This window comes from Aphelocoma coerulescens, chromosome 3 (assembly GCF_041296385.1).
Source record: "Aphelocoma coerulescens isolate FSJ_1873_10779 chromosome 3, UR_Acoe_1.0, whole genome shotgun sequence".
Classification (NCBI taxonomy): Eukaryota; Metazoa; Chordata; class Aves; order Passeriformes; family Corvidae; genus Aphelocoma; species Aphelocoma coerulescens.
This window is the reverse complement of record NC_091016.1, coordinates 86449657-86465394: the sequence shown is the minus strand read 5'-3', so window position 1 is coordinate 86465394 and position 15738 is coordinate 86449657. Positions and strand designations below refer to the sequence as shown.

Sequence of the window (15738 nt, the reverse complement as noted above, 5' to 3'; positions counted from 1 at the left end):
TTCCAGTAGCTCCTAAAGTGTGTTTAATATTATATAAAAATATAAAGAAAATGATAACATATGTGCAACATTTAAAATTTTCCATTATCCTGTATTTGCCAGAATTTATCAAGATCAATGTTTATGAGCATCTCCATAACACTCAATAAGGCATAAGTCCACAAAAGGTGCATGCAAAATGAGTGCTGTTCAAAGATGTGCAATTATGCCAGATCAAAAAGGAATTTAATGAAAAAATATTAAAAAGGCAAAATAATAATCAACAATTGCTATTTCCTTGCCAGAATTTCAACTAAGTTATCTTGCTGAAAGTGTGGTTCATATAAATCTGCCTATATAAATAAGTCAAATCCCCCACATTACACCCTTTCTCTTTTCACTTAATACGAAACGTTAATGTTTTATTTCAAAAGTCCGGTATTCTTCTTCCGCAAACTATTAAGCAGAAAGATCAGAAAACCCATTTGTCTGAAAAATTTTAGCCAAAAATTAAGAGTTTGGTTCTATCTGTACCCATATCTAGGCTAGGATTATCATGAAAGTAAATATGCATAAGGAAGCTTTGACTTCATATAACCAGTTTTATTAGGAGATCCTTGGCATTGATCCTGCAGCAACAAATAGTTTAAACTTTTGTCATTTGAAGAGTATACATAGTCATGGTCATGCCTAATTGGAAACACAGCATCAAGGTACAGAAAGAAAACTTTTCTTAGTACAGAGAATAGAGAAAAGTAATAAAAATATTACCATAACTTACTTTAAAAAATAAAAATAGATGACAATTTTCATAAACCGTATCTAGTTATACCTAACAATGAGTCAAGTGTACGTAAAATTACATAAAACCATGTAAATCTCAAGTAAAAGGGATAGCGTTTGTTAGCTAATGAGCTTTACTTTTTAATCTGCAGAGCTGTTGAAAGGAGAGGCATTTCAGAGCAAAGAAAAGTCCACCATATGGTGCAAGGAAAGACGCATAATAATTAACCCTTAACAAGGGAAGCGCTGCATGCAATCAGCTTATGAATTCTCTCCACATTAGCTAGATTTCAAATGGTGACATAGTTTTAAACAAAGAGAAATCTGGAGGCTCCCCAGAAGCCCTCATCAGGAGTGCTGTGGCTCAGATATCTCTGTGGGCATCAACAGCTCACTCTCTCCTTCCAGGCTTTAAGGCTGGGGTGAAAGATTTTGATTTTTACATCTCCAAAACTTCTGTGTAAGAGTTTTGTTTTAATTCTGTAGCATAGATGAGTGAAAAAGAGGAGCACAGTGTTGAAGCAGAATGCTTAATTGGCCTTTTGGAGCATGCTGCAGTTCAGTGATCTGATTGCATCCACATGGAAACAGAGGGGCAGGAACAGGAGCCCCAGATCCTGGGCAGCCGAGTCGGCCACACGTTCTTCTGCTAATGCTCTTATTGAAGATATGTACCCTTAGAGAAAAATACAGTTGTTTGCATGGGAACACAGAGGGGATTAAATGAAAGCTCTACTCCTTATCTCAGGATGACATCTAGGGTACAGCACAAAAGTGGGGGAAAAAAACCCGAAGAGCTTTTCACAATACAAATGCATTATTGCATCCTCACTTTGCTCAAACGCTTCAAGTATGATGAATTATCACAATTTCTCTGAGCCTTCAATATTGCAAGCAAGACCCTAAGAGAAGGAAATTTGTACGTGTCAAGGTATCAAAATTAAAACATCTGCAGTAACATTAAACGTTTAAACTTTATTAAATCTTTCTAGGCACGTCTGGATTGTAAGTGCAAATGAAATGTCATGCTAGTCAGCTCTACCAAACACTATAAAATTACTGCTATTAAGAGATACACTTATTTTCTTACTAGTTTTCTGGTGTCTACCATCAGGGATATGCTTTCTGGAAAGCAGGTTTATGCACTTTGACAGATGGGAAGGATAATTTTTTTTTTTTTTTAAGAGGATAAAACTTCTTTGTATTCATATGAAAATGTTGAAAACCTGTTTGCAGCTCTTACATTTCAGCATATTTCCTTATGAAAATTGAAGAGGATTTGGGGAGAGAAGTAGGATCTCATTTCAGACAGCATAAATAGACAAAGTGTGAGAGAACTTTTCTAAAGATAGTTTTTTAAAAGAGACAAAAAACAGGACTGAAGCACAAAGAAAGTTGAAGGGATGCAAGCATACAATATATTCTTTATCTTCCATGAAATGGTCACTGTTTTGAAGCCTTTGAGGCTTAATCACTAACGAGTGATGTGCCATATGATAACTCAAAGCTCCATCTCAGGATCTACCCACATCAAACCTTTATTACTCCTAGAAACCAGAACCTACTCCTCAATAGCTCACTGAACTGAACTCACATACAATCTGGTCTGGCAAGTGTGAGAGCTTTGAATAAACCCAAAGACAGACCTATCCAAGCACTGCCCTTCATTAGCAGGAAGCTTTAGAAAGAAAAATGTGACTTCCATTACCCCTGCAAACTAAATCAGAATTAATCTGTCTTGAAGCTGAAGAGGAAAAAAAAATAAAAACACATATGGGAGAAAGAGGAAGAGAAAAAAGAGAAAAAGGGCAATGGAAGATGTGAAAGAAAGATGAAAAGAAGAGAGAGGTGGAATCAACAAACTTGTAGCTATGAAATCCTGGCCTGCAGATTAACATAGCCCAATCTGCAATAAATTCAGGATGTGATTTGCTCCAGCCTCAACAATTAAATCAGTCTGAATGCTACTTTATAAATCATTCAGTCATTTTTTAATAAGATGAACTTCTGGCAAGATGCTTTCCCTTGCTGCCTCCTGGAAGAGATTACATTTTAAAAATCTTTAATTTCTGAAAGTTTTCAATATGTTAAAGTATGGGCTGCTCCAAAAAGCAGCTTTAGCTGCTTCATTTCAACAAATGAATTGAGTCTGAATACTCTGAAAGAGAAAGATGATTTACACTCACCGTCTCTTGCAGATTAGTGTGGGGAAAAAACCCCAAACAAATAAATAAATAAACTCCAAACCACTCTTTTTCTACATAAGCCCTGTTACTTTGCTGAAAGGCTGATTCTAAAACAAATTATCAGAGAGATTTTTTGTTGAATCAATGCTTTTTTACTCATGCTTCCAGGAATGGGCAATACTTTAAAGCCAAATTCACCCCGATACAACTGGGTCATACTAGATTCGATTCTGAGCTACCCTGAATCAATCATTTACCTGAAATGAGTCACAATGCCACAGAAAGGGTTTTCTGCTTTTGATTTTTTTCCTTGTCATTTTCTTCCTGAAAGATAGCACTGATAGAAAATAAATAATATATTTAGAAGTTATGCCATTCTAAACAAGTATTTTCATTTTCAGATTCTGACATTGTTTATTCTGATGCAAGAAATCAGTAGGAGTGGTAAGCATTTTTAATTTACTAGTAAATAGGTTCATCTCTGTAAATTATGAAAGCCTGTGCTTAAAATTTCAGTCAAGTAAAGTCAATGATATTTAAGAATATTCTGACTTTTAGTTACTTATTTTGTTAAAAATGGTTGTTTTGTGGGATCAAGTCCAAATTAAATAACCCATCTATAGCCAACTGCCTGCTTTAAATCTAATCTACTACATTTCCATACTCTAAACTATATTCAAGAAGGACACAAAGCAGATATATTTGCCCTTTATATTTGAAACAGTGCAGGCAAAGGATTAAAAACTCTGTGTAACTATGTGTAATAAATATTAAGCAAACTTTGCTCAGGGAAATGCTAATCTGAGTTTGGATTTACACATGGATGCCAGGGCACTTGGTGGAAAGATCTCTGCCAAGCATTTCTAGATTCTGCTGCATTCTTCCTTTCAGAGTCCACTTCTTCTGAAGCAGCTTGCTTCATGTCTCATCAATCTCATACATGCTGCAGAGGGAACAGTATGGAGGGAATCCATCTAGAAATGAATACACCTGTTGCACATTAATTTCAAGGTGAATTTTCTTATGGTTTGTTCTTCCTTAGCTCTCCCTTTCAAACCTCTGGCTTTGGACAGAAAAGGAGTGAAGTCTTCAAGGCATGAGCCTTTGTATATTTACATACAAATTCTTAGGAAGAAAGGATTAGGCCGAAGCAGAAATTCTACAAACATGGTTATTAACTTTTCATTAAATATTTCATTAAATAGTTTCACATTTATAAATCCCACCTAAGAAATGAGAGACTACTATGCTTCTAACCTGAGCATACTACTCTTCTTTTGGCAAGATCTACTCTGTAGACAAAGACAGTCAATTTTACAAGAATCCTACATATTATCAAGGACTCACAGATAAGAAACATTAATCCATTTCAGATCCCATTATCTGTCTGAGGTCCAAGATGCTTCAAATTATGCATATCAAGTTAGTGGACCATCCTTGTTTTTCAGTTGGCTTTTAAATTATCTGGAAAACTTAATCTCTACATGTTCTCATGGTGTCTCAATATATTTAAAGATACAAAATCACCACCATCAGAAAAAAAAACCAACCTAAAACTAGTGCTTTATCAATGAGGCTTATAAAGAGTTGTTTGAATTTAAATCAAACCTGTTTGTATTCCATTCAGTTGAATTTACACTAAGAAAGCTTCTGTTGTAATAGCCACAAAGGGCTACATAAAGATACACAAATGCTCACCAACAAAATACTAGTTATAAGAACAGAACCCCACCATTAAAATCTTATGGGTTAGTGTTGTAACTTAAGCACACTTTTGGGATTCCCAGGTACACATTCCAGAAATGTGTGTTCAAATGCTCTTCTTTATCTCCTTTTCCTTTACTATACAGATTTTTTTGATGTGAAGCTGCATCAAGCATAATACTTTAAGAAAATGTGGAATGTGTTGTCTAAGTTCTCATGACACTTATCATGACAGAGGATATTGTTGTCCACAAAAATCGGATTCATTACCCAGCGTGCAACAAGCCAAAAATTACACACTCAATAGAGACATTGACTATTTATTTCAGAGTTGTGCAAGCCTGGCTGCTCGGTGGTATTCCACAAATCAAGCACACCCACTATCAAAGCTTCTCACTACTTATATACTTCAGCAAACAAAGGAATTAGTGTTCACTGGCTACAAGTTACATCGTTTTCTTACTAATTAGTATTCTATCTTCTACTGGTTAATGATTTTCTTGTTTCTCATGCTAATTTGTCCACATGCTCAGTCTTTCTCTCTTTTTCAGTCAGTGGGTTTTTTTTTTTGGGCCAGTGGTCCATGAGTCAGTGGTCACAATCTCCCCCTGCCAGAATTACCTTTTACCCAGCCAGAGCTGATTCCAGCACAGTTGCTGAGTTGGCCTTGTTAGTTTCTTCCTTATCTTGGGAGTTCTGCCAAACATCCTTATGGCGTGTAAATTCTGCATTCTTTGTACCCACTATCAGTGGGCATCCTTCTTCCCAAGCTTTTTTTAACCTCCCCCTAGGTCTGAGATCATTGAACACATCAAGCCCTAAACCTTAACAAGGCAATTCTACCAACAAGTAATTAGTTTTTCTAACACCTGGACATCATTTACAGCTAGTTAGCCACTATTTAATGGATTAAATCTCCCTTCTTGTTGACTAAGCTTGAAAGTATACAAAGATTAAACACTAAAGAACGTATTTTCTTAAGAAAATTTTACATATTCCACATTTTGGAACACTATGGCTGATATGTTTGAGGGTTTTAGCTTTTTTTTAAGCTCTAATCAAACCTGCAGGGGCTGACCTCTCTGCTGTGATGCAGTCATAGATTCCAGTAGCATGACATGAAGTCCCCAACGAGATATGCAACAAAGTCCTGAAATCCTAACAAGGTCCCCATGATTGTTACCGTCAGTAGTATTTCAAGATTAATTCAACACTTAAAATATTGTATCCAGCTGGTTTTATTAAGTCAAAACTACCAATTTTTATAATGTGAAATTGCCCTTCTGCAATCATCATCTTACAGGTTTTTATTCTGAATAACCTGACCAAAAGTTGTAACAGACATTCAGACTCAGAAGGGAGTAAGTACAGACATGGGAACATTCCTGAAGCAGCAGGCTATCATTTCATTAATTCATTATATGTGGCATATAAGAAGACCCTGTCTGGAGATAACAGGGCTACCACCCCTGAGAACGGCTGGACTGCATTCATCTAAGATTCACACCAATCTTTAAATTCTCTCATCCTTTTTCTTGAGGGGAATAAAAGATACTCAAGAAGGAATTCAATTGTTAAAACCCTTTCTTCTGTGCTTTTCAAAGGAAAAAGCTCAACTATTAAAATACCAGGTCGTCTCTCACAAGATGAGTCTTCAGTTGTTTGCACACAGAAGATATGAGTCATAAGATGAACTAGCTAAACACTTACACATATTTGGTTACTCACTTCTAATTAACTGTTCTTCATCCCTCCTCCTCAATGTCCCCAGAATATTATGAAGAATGAAATAAAAATTTGCTAAACTTCTCTTGACTATCATTCCCTCTTTAGTTTCAGGAAACAGAGATTGGTCATAGCTGCACCATCCTAGACAAAAATTCTGCATTAGAAGAAGTGTAAATGGGACAAAGAAGAGAGACAGACACATTTAAAAACTTCGTATTACTGAATAGGGAAAATTACACTCATATGCCAGCTCCTTGTGGCATTCCATGAAATGTACAACTCACTTGCAGCTGAAACTGCATGTTCCTTGTCCTCCTCCACCAAGCTTTTGTACACTCAGCCTCCTTTCTCATTATGCAGGCTCAGACACTATACCAAAGCCTAAACTGTTAATAATTTCTACACTTTTAGTTAAAAAAGCTGCAAACATTTTAAGAGACAATCATGCTGGTCCATCTCTTAAATTGCTGTATTTGTATAAGAAGGATGGATGGTTGCATATCTGAACTACCTGAAAGGTGGTTGTAGTCAGGTGGGAGTTGGTCTCTTTTTCCAGGCAACAACTGACAGAACAAAAGGATGCAGTCCTAAGCTGTGCCAAGGGAAATTTAGGTTGGATATTAGGAAAAAGTTTTTTACTGAAAGAGTGATAAAGTACTGGAATCGTCTGCCTGGGGAGGTGGTGGAGTCCCTGGATGTGTTTAAAAAAAGATTGGATGTGGCACTCAGTGCCATGGTTTAGTTGAGGTGGTGTTAGGGCATGGGTTGGACTCTGTGATCTTGGAGGTCTCTTCCAACCTGGTGATTCTGTGATTCTGTATCAGAAAAACTACGTGGTTACTATGACTGCAACACTCTGATATTTGAGCATAATATTCTCAGGATGTTATTTGGAATGAAGTTATTATGCTGGGATGGCCAATAAAAAGTATCTGTGGATTAAATAGAATTTAAATGAAAAAAATATTAGAAAGCACAAAAAAAAATACTATTAAATATACTACCCTGATTCCAGGAAGAGGGAAAATAAAACCACAAAACCAAGGAACATTTAAGCTCCTCCTTTTAAGAACACAGATGTATTGAGTTTATTTTAGTCTGGGATTAGATGAAATAGAATTCTTTCACAGAGGTATTCTTTAAACTTGTACTTTCTATTGTGTCATACCAAATGTAAACTGATGATGTTATCCAGAGCTTAAATCTACGTGAAAGTGACCCTTGAGACACAGGGCAACAAAGGACAACGAAGCCAGTTGAAGGGCCTAGAGAGTAAGTTGTGTGAGGAATGGCTGAGGGAGCTGGGGGTCATTTAGCCTCGAGGAAAGGAGGCTCAGGAAGAGCTAGTGACAGGATGAGAGGACACAGCCCCAAGATGTGCCAAGGGAGGTTCAAGCTGGACATCAGGAAGAATTTCTTCATGGAAAAGGTTGTTCAGCATTGTAATGGGCTGCCCAGGGAGGTGGTAGAGTAACCACCCTTGGAGGCGTTCAAGAAACAACTGGACATGTCAGTTAGTGCTACGGTTTGGCTGACAAGGTGGGCATCAGTCAAAAAGGCTGGACTTGTTGAACTTGGAAGTCTTTTACAACCTAAATGATTCTTTGATGCCTTCTCAAAAGATGTTGAACCAGGTACTGCTTCAAAACAACCAAAATGGCATTGTCTCCTGATTGCTGCTGCTACAAGACTCTAACACGTGGGGACTTTGAGTTTCTCCACCCTCTCTTTTATTTCTCAAGAAACCATCTTTTAGATCAGTGTTCAAAAAGAAGCTTCAGAACCTTCTTTTGCAACCATATAGTTTCTATGGAGTGAATATTCTTTTTGACAGAAGGCATGAATTTGCCTTCCTTACTATCAAGTTCACATAGCCTGACAAATAACATGATTATCAATCTTTGCTTAGTTCTTAATCATAAACTATTTCCTTTGAAATGTTGAAAATCTGATTTAAAGTAGATTAATTTTACTTTTCTTTTTTAGTTTGTTTGGTTTTAGTCCTCTAGAATCCAGGGAATATTGACATTTCTGAACACAATGGATAAACATTTTAAGAAATGCCACTTCCACTGAGTGACAGCTTGATTTACATATTCTGATTTGGGAAGTCCCCCATCTCTAATGGAACAGGCTAAAATAATCTGGAGATATGTCTGCTTGGCTGCCACACTTTCTAGGTACTTTCCTCTATTTGGTAATACATTGTTTAATTTCTGAAATTTCTTGGAATCAGTATATAAACCCTGACAAATCATCACACTTGTAAGACTGGAAAGAGATATCTGTGTCACAAAATTTAATTCTTTGTTAACTACATTGCAGACAACATTATATGGTCAGGATATGAAGATTAAAAACACTGTGGGGTTGCTACTTTTTTGGCTGAAAGATTGTTCTAGAATGAGATGCATGCATTTTTAACTTAAGGAGCATTTCCTATCTGCCTTTCTCTTGCTAAAAAAGCTAGGTACTTTAATTTCTTCTCACTTAGGGGAGGCAAAATGCATCATCTGACTCCACTAAAGTGTTTGGGAGGAGTCACTAAACAATTTTTCAGGTAGGAGAGAAATTTGAGTGGGAGAGAACTGTTGCCTAGGAAGCCTGATGCCAAAAGTGCTGTGGTGAAGGGGTAGGAGGTAGAAGTGACAATAGGAGGGGAAGGAAGTGAAGGAAGCAGTATATTGCAAAATCCGATCTCTCTCTCCCTTACAGGACATAAACCCCTGTGGTGTGATAAAGCCCAGAGAGAAGTGTTCTTATAAGGTTGCTTTCTGGACAACACACTGATAACCACAGTTCTGCTGAAAACAAGTTTACAGTAACACATCCCAAAGAAGTGAATTAGGCCTCACTCCTTTTGTCTTCTTATTGCCTTGGATTATTGCAGCACAGGCTTTTCAAGCGGTGCAGAGAGGTGGAATATATCCAGGCAAATTATGATTCCCTTTTTCTGCACAGCCTGCCAGCTGCAGAGCAGAAGTGGCCAGGCTGCTCCTGAAGTCTGTTCAAGCTCTAAGAGTTCCCCTTGGAGAATCTGCCCTATGAAAAGAACTAACATCTGCCAACATCAATGTAGTGATAGAGGAGATAATACTGCTTTGGCTTTGCATGTAATTTTTTCCCTCTGGTTCTGACCTGGTCTTGGCTGCCATGTGACTCTTGATGCACTATTTGAAAGATAAAACAGATTATGTAAAACAGCCAGTAAAAAGAGGGAAAAAATTAGAAGGGAAAATAGGAATAGAGATGGAAGGAATTTCGCTGAAAGATAATGTATGGTATTTCCAGGTGTCTATCCAAAATATGAACCATATAGCAACCAGATTGTTTTCAATTTCTAACACTTTACATGAATGCAGTCTACGTGTGTAGCTTAACCAGACCATTCTGTAAGAAAAAATAATTCCATTATAAATTACCCACAAAGCTCACATCAAGTAATCAGTCTGATTAAATGATTAAGGAACAAAACTTGGAGTTGAGATGTTTGGATTCTTTACTACACTCTGTCAATGATTTCCTGTCATATCTTCAGCAACACTTGATATCTCTCCATCAGAAATTTCTTGTGCAACATTGGATAATAATTCTTACCCTTATTTGTGATGGATATGAAGATTAGAAAATAATCAATACATCACATTTTCCTAGGGATTCTCCTATACTTAGGACATGAACCATACAAGGCATATCTCTGTGAAAACATAATTTAATTACTGCATTTAACAAAAAGGTCATTGACTGACCCTGCTGCGTGTATCTGGTAAGAACATTTCTGAAAGGTAAGACCATTACTACTGTTTGTATTTAGCAAGTGTGTGAGGCAGTGAGATTATCCTTGCCTCTCTATACCCACCAGCAATTTTTCTTCTCCCAAAGATGACAACCATGAAAAATACTTGCTTCGTCATGCAAGGCATCTTTCTTATGATAAGTATTATTATTATTATTATTATTATTATTATTGCTATGCTTTTGGAAAAAATGTGTTAGCTATAGGTTCTACTATGACTAGTAGAGAATAAAAACGTAAATTTGAAAGCATGAGATTTATTAAGTTCATTATATCTTAACAGACTGATTTTCTAATTGCAGCAGCAGCACGCAGGAGCAGCTGGTTCTAGAATCTGTAAATGAATAAATCCATTAAGCCATGACTGGTAGATTGTGAAAAGGTTGTTTACTATTATAAAAAAAGCTTTGGTTATCAAAACAAAGCAAATTATGCTAAACAGGGTGAAGATGAAGCTTTCTTCAATTTTGTCCCAACTTACTCAAACTATTAAGCTTTTACTTCACGTAAATAGTTATACTTTACAACTGAGTGTGCTGACACATACAGGAAAAATAAAGACAGCAAAGACTTTTCATTTGTATGTTATTGATGGCTATTTCTTCTTCAAAATATAGAGAACAAGATAAACAAGTTGGTTTGATTTGGCAAACAGAGAGGATGATGAGGAATGAAAAAACCCCTCCAATACAGAAAGTGGTGATATGAAAGATCAAATTTACTAAAACTATCCATGCATTTGGCTTCCTGAAACACAAGGAAACAGACAGCCTTCAGCCTTGACACAGTGAGTCAAAATGTGAAGGAAGCAGCAGCACACAGCAACTCTACATCAGCACTCTATCTCCTGCTTTCAAAAGAAGTACATTCAAACTCTCACTGCCTTGAAGAAAGCAAACAATAAGGAGACAATCACATCTCATGGGTCAAGCAACAGGAGAAAAATACGCAATTTCTGTTTCAGTTGCAACATTAAGATGTACATTAAGACTCTTATGTAGCAAACTGGTTGACTTTATCCACTGACTTCCATTGTTTTCTTCCAGGTATAGCCCATTGTATCACTAATGTCCCCTTACCAATGGTAAGTCTAATGTATCAGTATATGTTTGGAAAACTAAAATAAATTGGTGTCTTCGCTAGGGCTACAACACCCCTTCCAACAGAATCCTTTATTTTCTTGCTCAGAACATATCCATACTAATTTCTTTATGGGTTTCTATATTAAATCCTTATTTTCAGCTCCTAATTGTAACAAACAGATTATGCAAGAACTTTTATTCTTTCTCTGTTTATAGCAGCTGAACCATCTTCCAATATTTCTGCCTCTTTATAGAACACAGCTTAAATACGACCATTTTCCTAATTTAGATAATTCCTATTGTCTTTGTTATCAACTATTTTGGAATACACTTCTGATTTCAATACCTTTCTGAAAAGCCTAAATCCTTATACTTTACAGAAAAACTTGCATGAAGAAAGGTATGGTGTGAAGCCACATATATATATTTTCTTATCTGCTTATACTTTAATATTCTCCACCAGTTGTTGGTGAAAACTGTACCTGGATTTAGTGCAAAGTCCACCTGCTAAATTTTAGTTTTATGTATGCCATGAAAATAAAGAAATGCAGCTGAAGTCAGACCTAATGCTCTTCTTTTCACACCTGCCCTGAAAAACTATTTGTTTATTAAATGCTGGCTTTCACTAGAATTTAAGATCAAATGTAGTTTTAATATAGTGAACTTTTAGCAAAACTATATATTAATTTTAGAGAAAATGTACATATGTTATCAATTTCTCCACTGAAAAAGGAGTTCCAAAAGATGAGCTTTATATTTCTTTGCTATATCCTCAGGAAGAACAGTTATATTAGGGTTTTTAAAAGGAGTGCAGCCATTGTACAAAGCATTTTCATGAAGGTTCATTACACAAAGTAAGAATATATCCCCTAAATTTTCATTATAATTAGATGTCATGGAATATAATTTTCATAATTAAGTGATAAAATGGCTACATGTTCTTGAAAAATTAACACAGAGCTCTAATTGAAGAATAATAAAAAGAAAAAAATGTGGACTATCCTTTCAGGTTATCAGGTTTATCTATAACATACTAAATTGTATTAATATCAGCATAAAAATATTTTTTTGACCAAAACTTCTATACTAGTGGTAATAAAACTTAATGCTCTGAAGGCAGTATGGTCCAACACAATTAGTAAAGCCCTGAGACACCATTAAAAAACTAAAAGGTGAATAAACTTACTGCCTCATAGGTCTCCAAAAGAATCTGGACACGGTTAGGAGATAATCCTATTTGTAAGGGGTTCCACATGTCCCTCACACCTATTACAGAAACTGTATTTTCTGTTCTGTGGAATTAGCATGAGGTAAATATGTGTATGACAAACCCACTCCCTTATACAACATCACGGCTCTTTATCTCTCATGCTGTTGTTTCACCATCATTAAGTTTGCATAATTATGCCATTGCCCCGCTGTCGGGGAGTGCATTGGAGTGCATAAACACATATGTGCTTTAAAAAATGGACATGGCCCTGCTTTAAAAAGGGACATCAACAATTTGAATGTTTGAGTAATTTTTATTTACAGGTACAGTCTATGATTGAAACATCTTTAAATGCTGCTACATAATAATTTTCTTATGCAACTCTCCTACAAGGAAGAAACATGGCACTTGAATTCTGTACAAGCTTATATTTTCAGGAAGCCTAGCTCAGTGAAATGCAGGATTAGGACGCCTTTCTGGCACTTTTTCATGTTTCCCAGGCTGGATTATGATGGAAATTGGAATGGTCCCCAGGAGATGACAGCTGAGGGGGGGTCTTTCTGTATTATAGCAAACTCCAAGGATGCCCTAAGGTAAGTGGAATTGCTCAGAGTTTGCACAATGCCACATGCTGTTATTTTGTTATTGAAGGCACCATTACATTTCAGTACACTGTACATTCACAACCCACCGGCAAAGAGGTGACAGGTATCACTGGTCATCTAGCAAAGCAGTTTGGCTCCCCTTAGACTGTCATTTATAATGCAGCCATTTTACATGCCGGGAGAGATACTTTTCTCTGCTACCTGTGCAATGACAACAAGCAAAGGAGTCTGCTTCAGAATATAACATGCCAAAAACGAGGCAAAAATTCTTTGCTGCCTACAGGATAGTAATGTGCATGAATAAATCTCACTTCTCTGTATGTTACCCCATTTGTATGGGAATGCCACTGGAACAGATCTCTGCCATGCCAGTGTTATCAAATGCTGTGTATTATGGAAAAGAAAGAAACATGTTCCACTTTTCTCCACAGTCCAAGATTCATCTACAACATTTGTGAACAACTTGCACAGGGAGAACAATTGTACTGGGAAAAGTAATAATATGGTGAAGAAAAAAAAATTATGAAATTTTATGCTTTAAAAAATTTTATTCTAGAAATAAAATTGAAGTCAAATTAATCCTGGTATAAATCTATGCCATATTATTAACCTAAAGAGGATAATATCCCACACTGTCGTAAGACTGCTGCATGGCCAGGACCACAGGAAGAGTATACTTCTGTCTCTCGTTCATATTAAGCTTGTTCTAAGGAGATTTATTCTGAAATGCTTGTTTGACATGAAGATTTTGGTCTCTGAATCCACCTTCTTCCTTTAAGACTCCCTGGAACTGGGACTCTCCCCTACTGTTTGCACAGTGCCTGGCACAACGGGACATCAAATCTCATTGTGTGCATTAGACACAACTGTAAAATCTTTACTGTCTACACATATCTGTTCCATCTTGGTTCCTCACTATCATTCATATGCCCTCTCTTCTCTCAATGTTCTCATGTGTGAAACAAGAGACTACATTGGTAAACATGAACTATACAGATTCAGAAATCTGCCAGCAAAGCATACATGGTAATTAAACATCAGCAGATGCGTGTTATTTGCTAACTAAGCCTTAAACATCAATAAGTTCTGGGTTATGTTCTGCACTCCTGAGGCTATTTATTAAAGCATAATAATAGCAAATGTTTACCTGTTTTGACATATTTTTTTTAGATTTATTTTTAAACCTTTAACTTCCTGCTGGATTAAAATTATTCTTACAAGGCCAAAGTAATAAAGAAATTTGCTGCTGGATGATCTGATGAAGCACCCTCTCCACTTCCAGTCATTCCTGCTTTTTAGCATCTTCAAGCCTGACATCAGTTTTGGATGCAGCTAAATGCCAACTATCCCGATAAACATGTACACTACCAGCTGTGGCTCCATCTGCTCAACTAAACATTTTCACACCAAATCTGCCGGGGAAAAGAAATATTGTTTTTGGAGTTGGTTTGTAACAACTGAAATATTAAAATCTTAATTCCAGGTGGCCCTTCACTTTTCTATTTCCTCCGATGAACATAATTAGAAGAAAAACAACCAGCTATTTATAGTCTGCCTCAAACCCACAAAATCCAAAGGAATGAATTTGGTGCAAAAAGCACAGGTAAATAAAATGTAAATTCAGGGCCGATAAACCTTCACATTGCCTTTTGGAGAGCCCTTGCAAATGCCTCAGTGACTGCGTGACCTGACCAATGTGCAGCAGCAGCTATAAATAGCTCCTGGTCCCTGTGCCCCAGCCTGGAGGAAGACAAGACTGGTGTCTTTGTCAGCCTACTCCCAAAGCACAGCTTTGCAAATCCAGAGTGGAAATTGTCACTTCAGTACATTGGGATGATAGCTAAGGTTTCACAGAGCCTTTCATGAAAACAAAAGATGTCCCTTTTTTCTGTGAGGAGGAATACCTGTAGGATCAGTGCAGACAACATCCTATGAGAATCCTGGATGTGCTAGCAGTCTGCACTGACTTCTACCTGTACAGCACGCTCTCAAGTCACAGCTGTGTATATCCCTTTGTATCAGGCAGAGATCAGGCTCTGTATCTGTTAAATTCTTCTTGCATTCGAACAGTCAGATCTTCTTTAGAAAAGAAATGAAAGTCCTCAAGAAACAGCAAAGAAACACTGTGAACGTGGCTCTTACTTGAACTGTCAAAATCATGTTAGAAAGTTCATGTGGTAATGAGAAGGCACCAGGAACAGCACCTGCCACTGTGCTAATGCAATAAGCAATATAATGCACCAAGTCTGAAATAGGAAGAAGGTTTGAATTGCATTAAACCAGTGCTTATCACTTTCCACTCCTCCACTGGAAACCCAACAGAAGGCATGGGGAAGTCCATTTCTGTCACCATAAAAGCCTGAGTGGCTCTTGTGAAACATGGACAGCACAATGGTTGAGCTGGAGAAGAATAACCCTAGCCACAAGAAGCTCAAGTATGTGTTTCCTGCTATGCCTGCTAGGGCCTGTACGCTGCTCCTTCTGAGACTCCTCAGCTGCACAGGCCAGAGTCCTGAGGTAACCTTACACCTTCAGGAACAGTTTGAAAATAATGGATACAAGTCTATTTAACTAGAAAGACCAGCTAGTCCATCAGCTAGTTTGTACAGTGTCATCTTAAAGGCAAACCAGAACAACTCCCCCCCTCAGTTACGGCTTTTAAACA

At 37.0% G+C, this 15738-nt stretch overlaps 1 protein-coding gene and 1 long non-coding RNA gene across 6 annotated transcripts in view; both read right to left on the bottom strand.

The window, feature by feature from the left end:
- EPHA7 (EPH receptor A7) overlaps positions 1 to 15738 on the bottom strand; it is a 162606-nt gene that overhangs the window by 64687 nt on the left and 82181 nt on the right. The gene's annotated exons all lie outside the window — the stretch shown is intronic.
- LOC138108452 (uncharacterized) lies at positions 584 to 5448 on the bottom strand. The gene is made up of 3 exons (XR_011149968.1): positions 5274 to 5448; positions 3206 to 3285; positions 584 to 1664 (listed from the first exon to the last, which is right to left on the bottom strand). It is a non-coding gene; the product is annotated as an uncharacterized lncRNA (long non-coding RNA).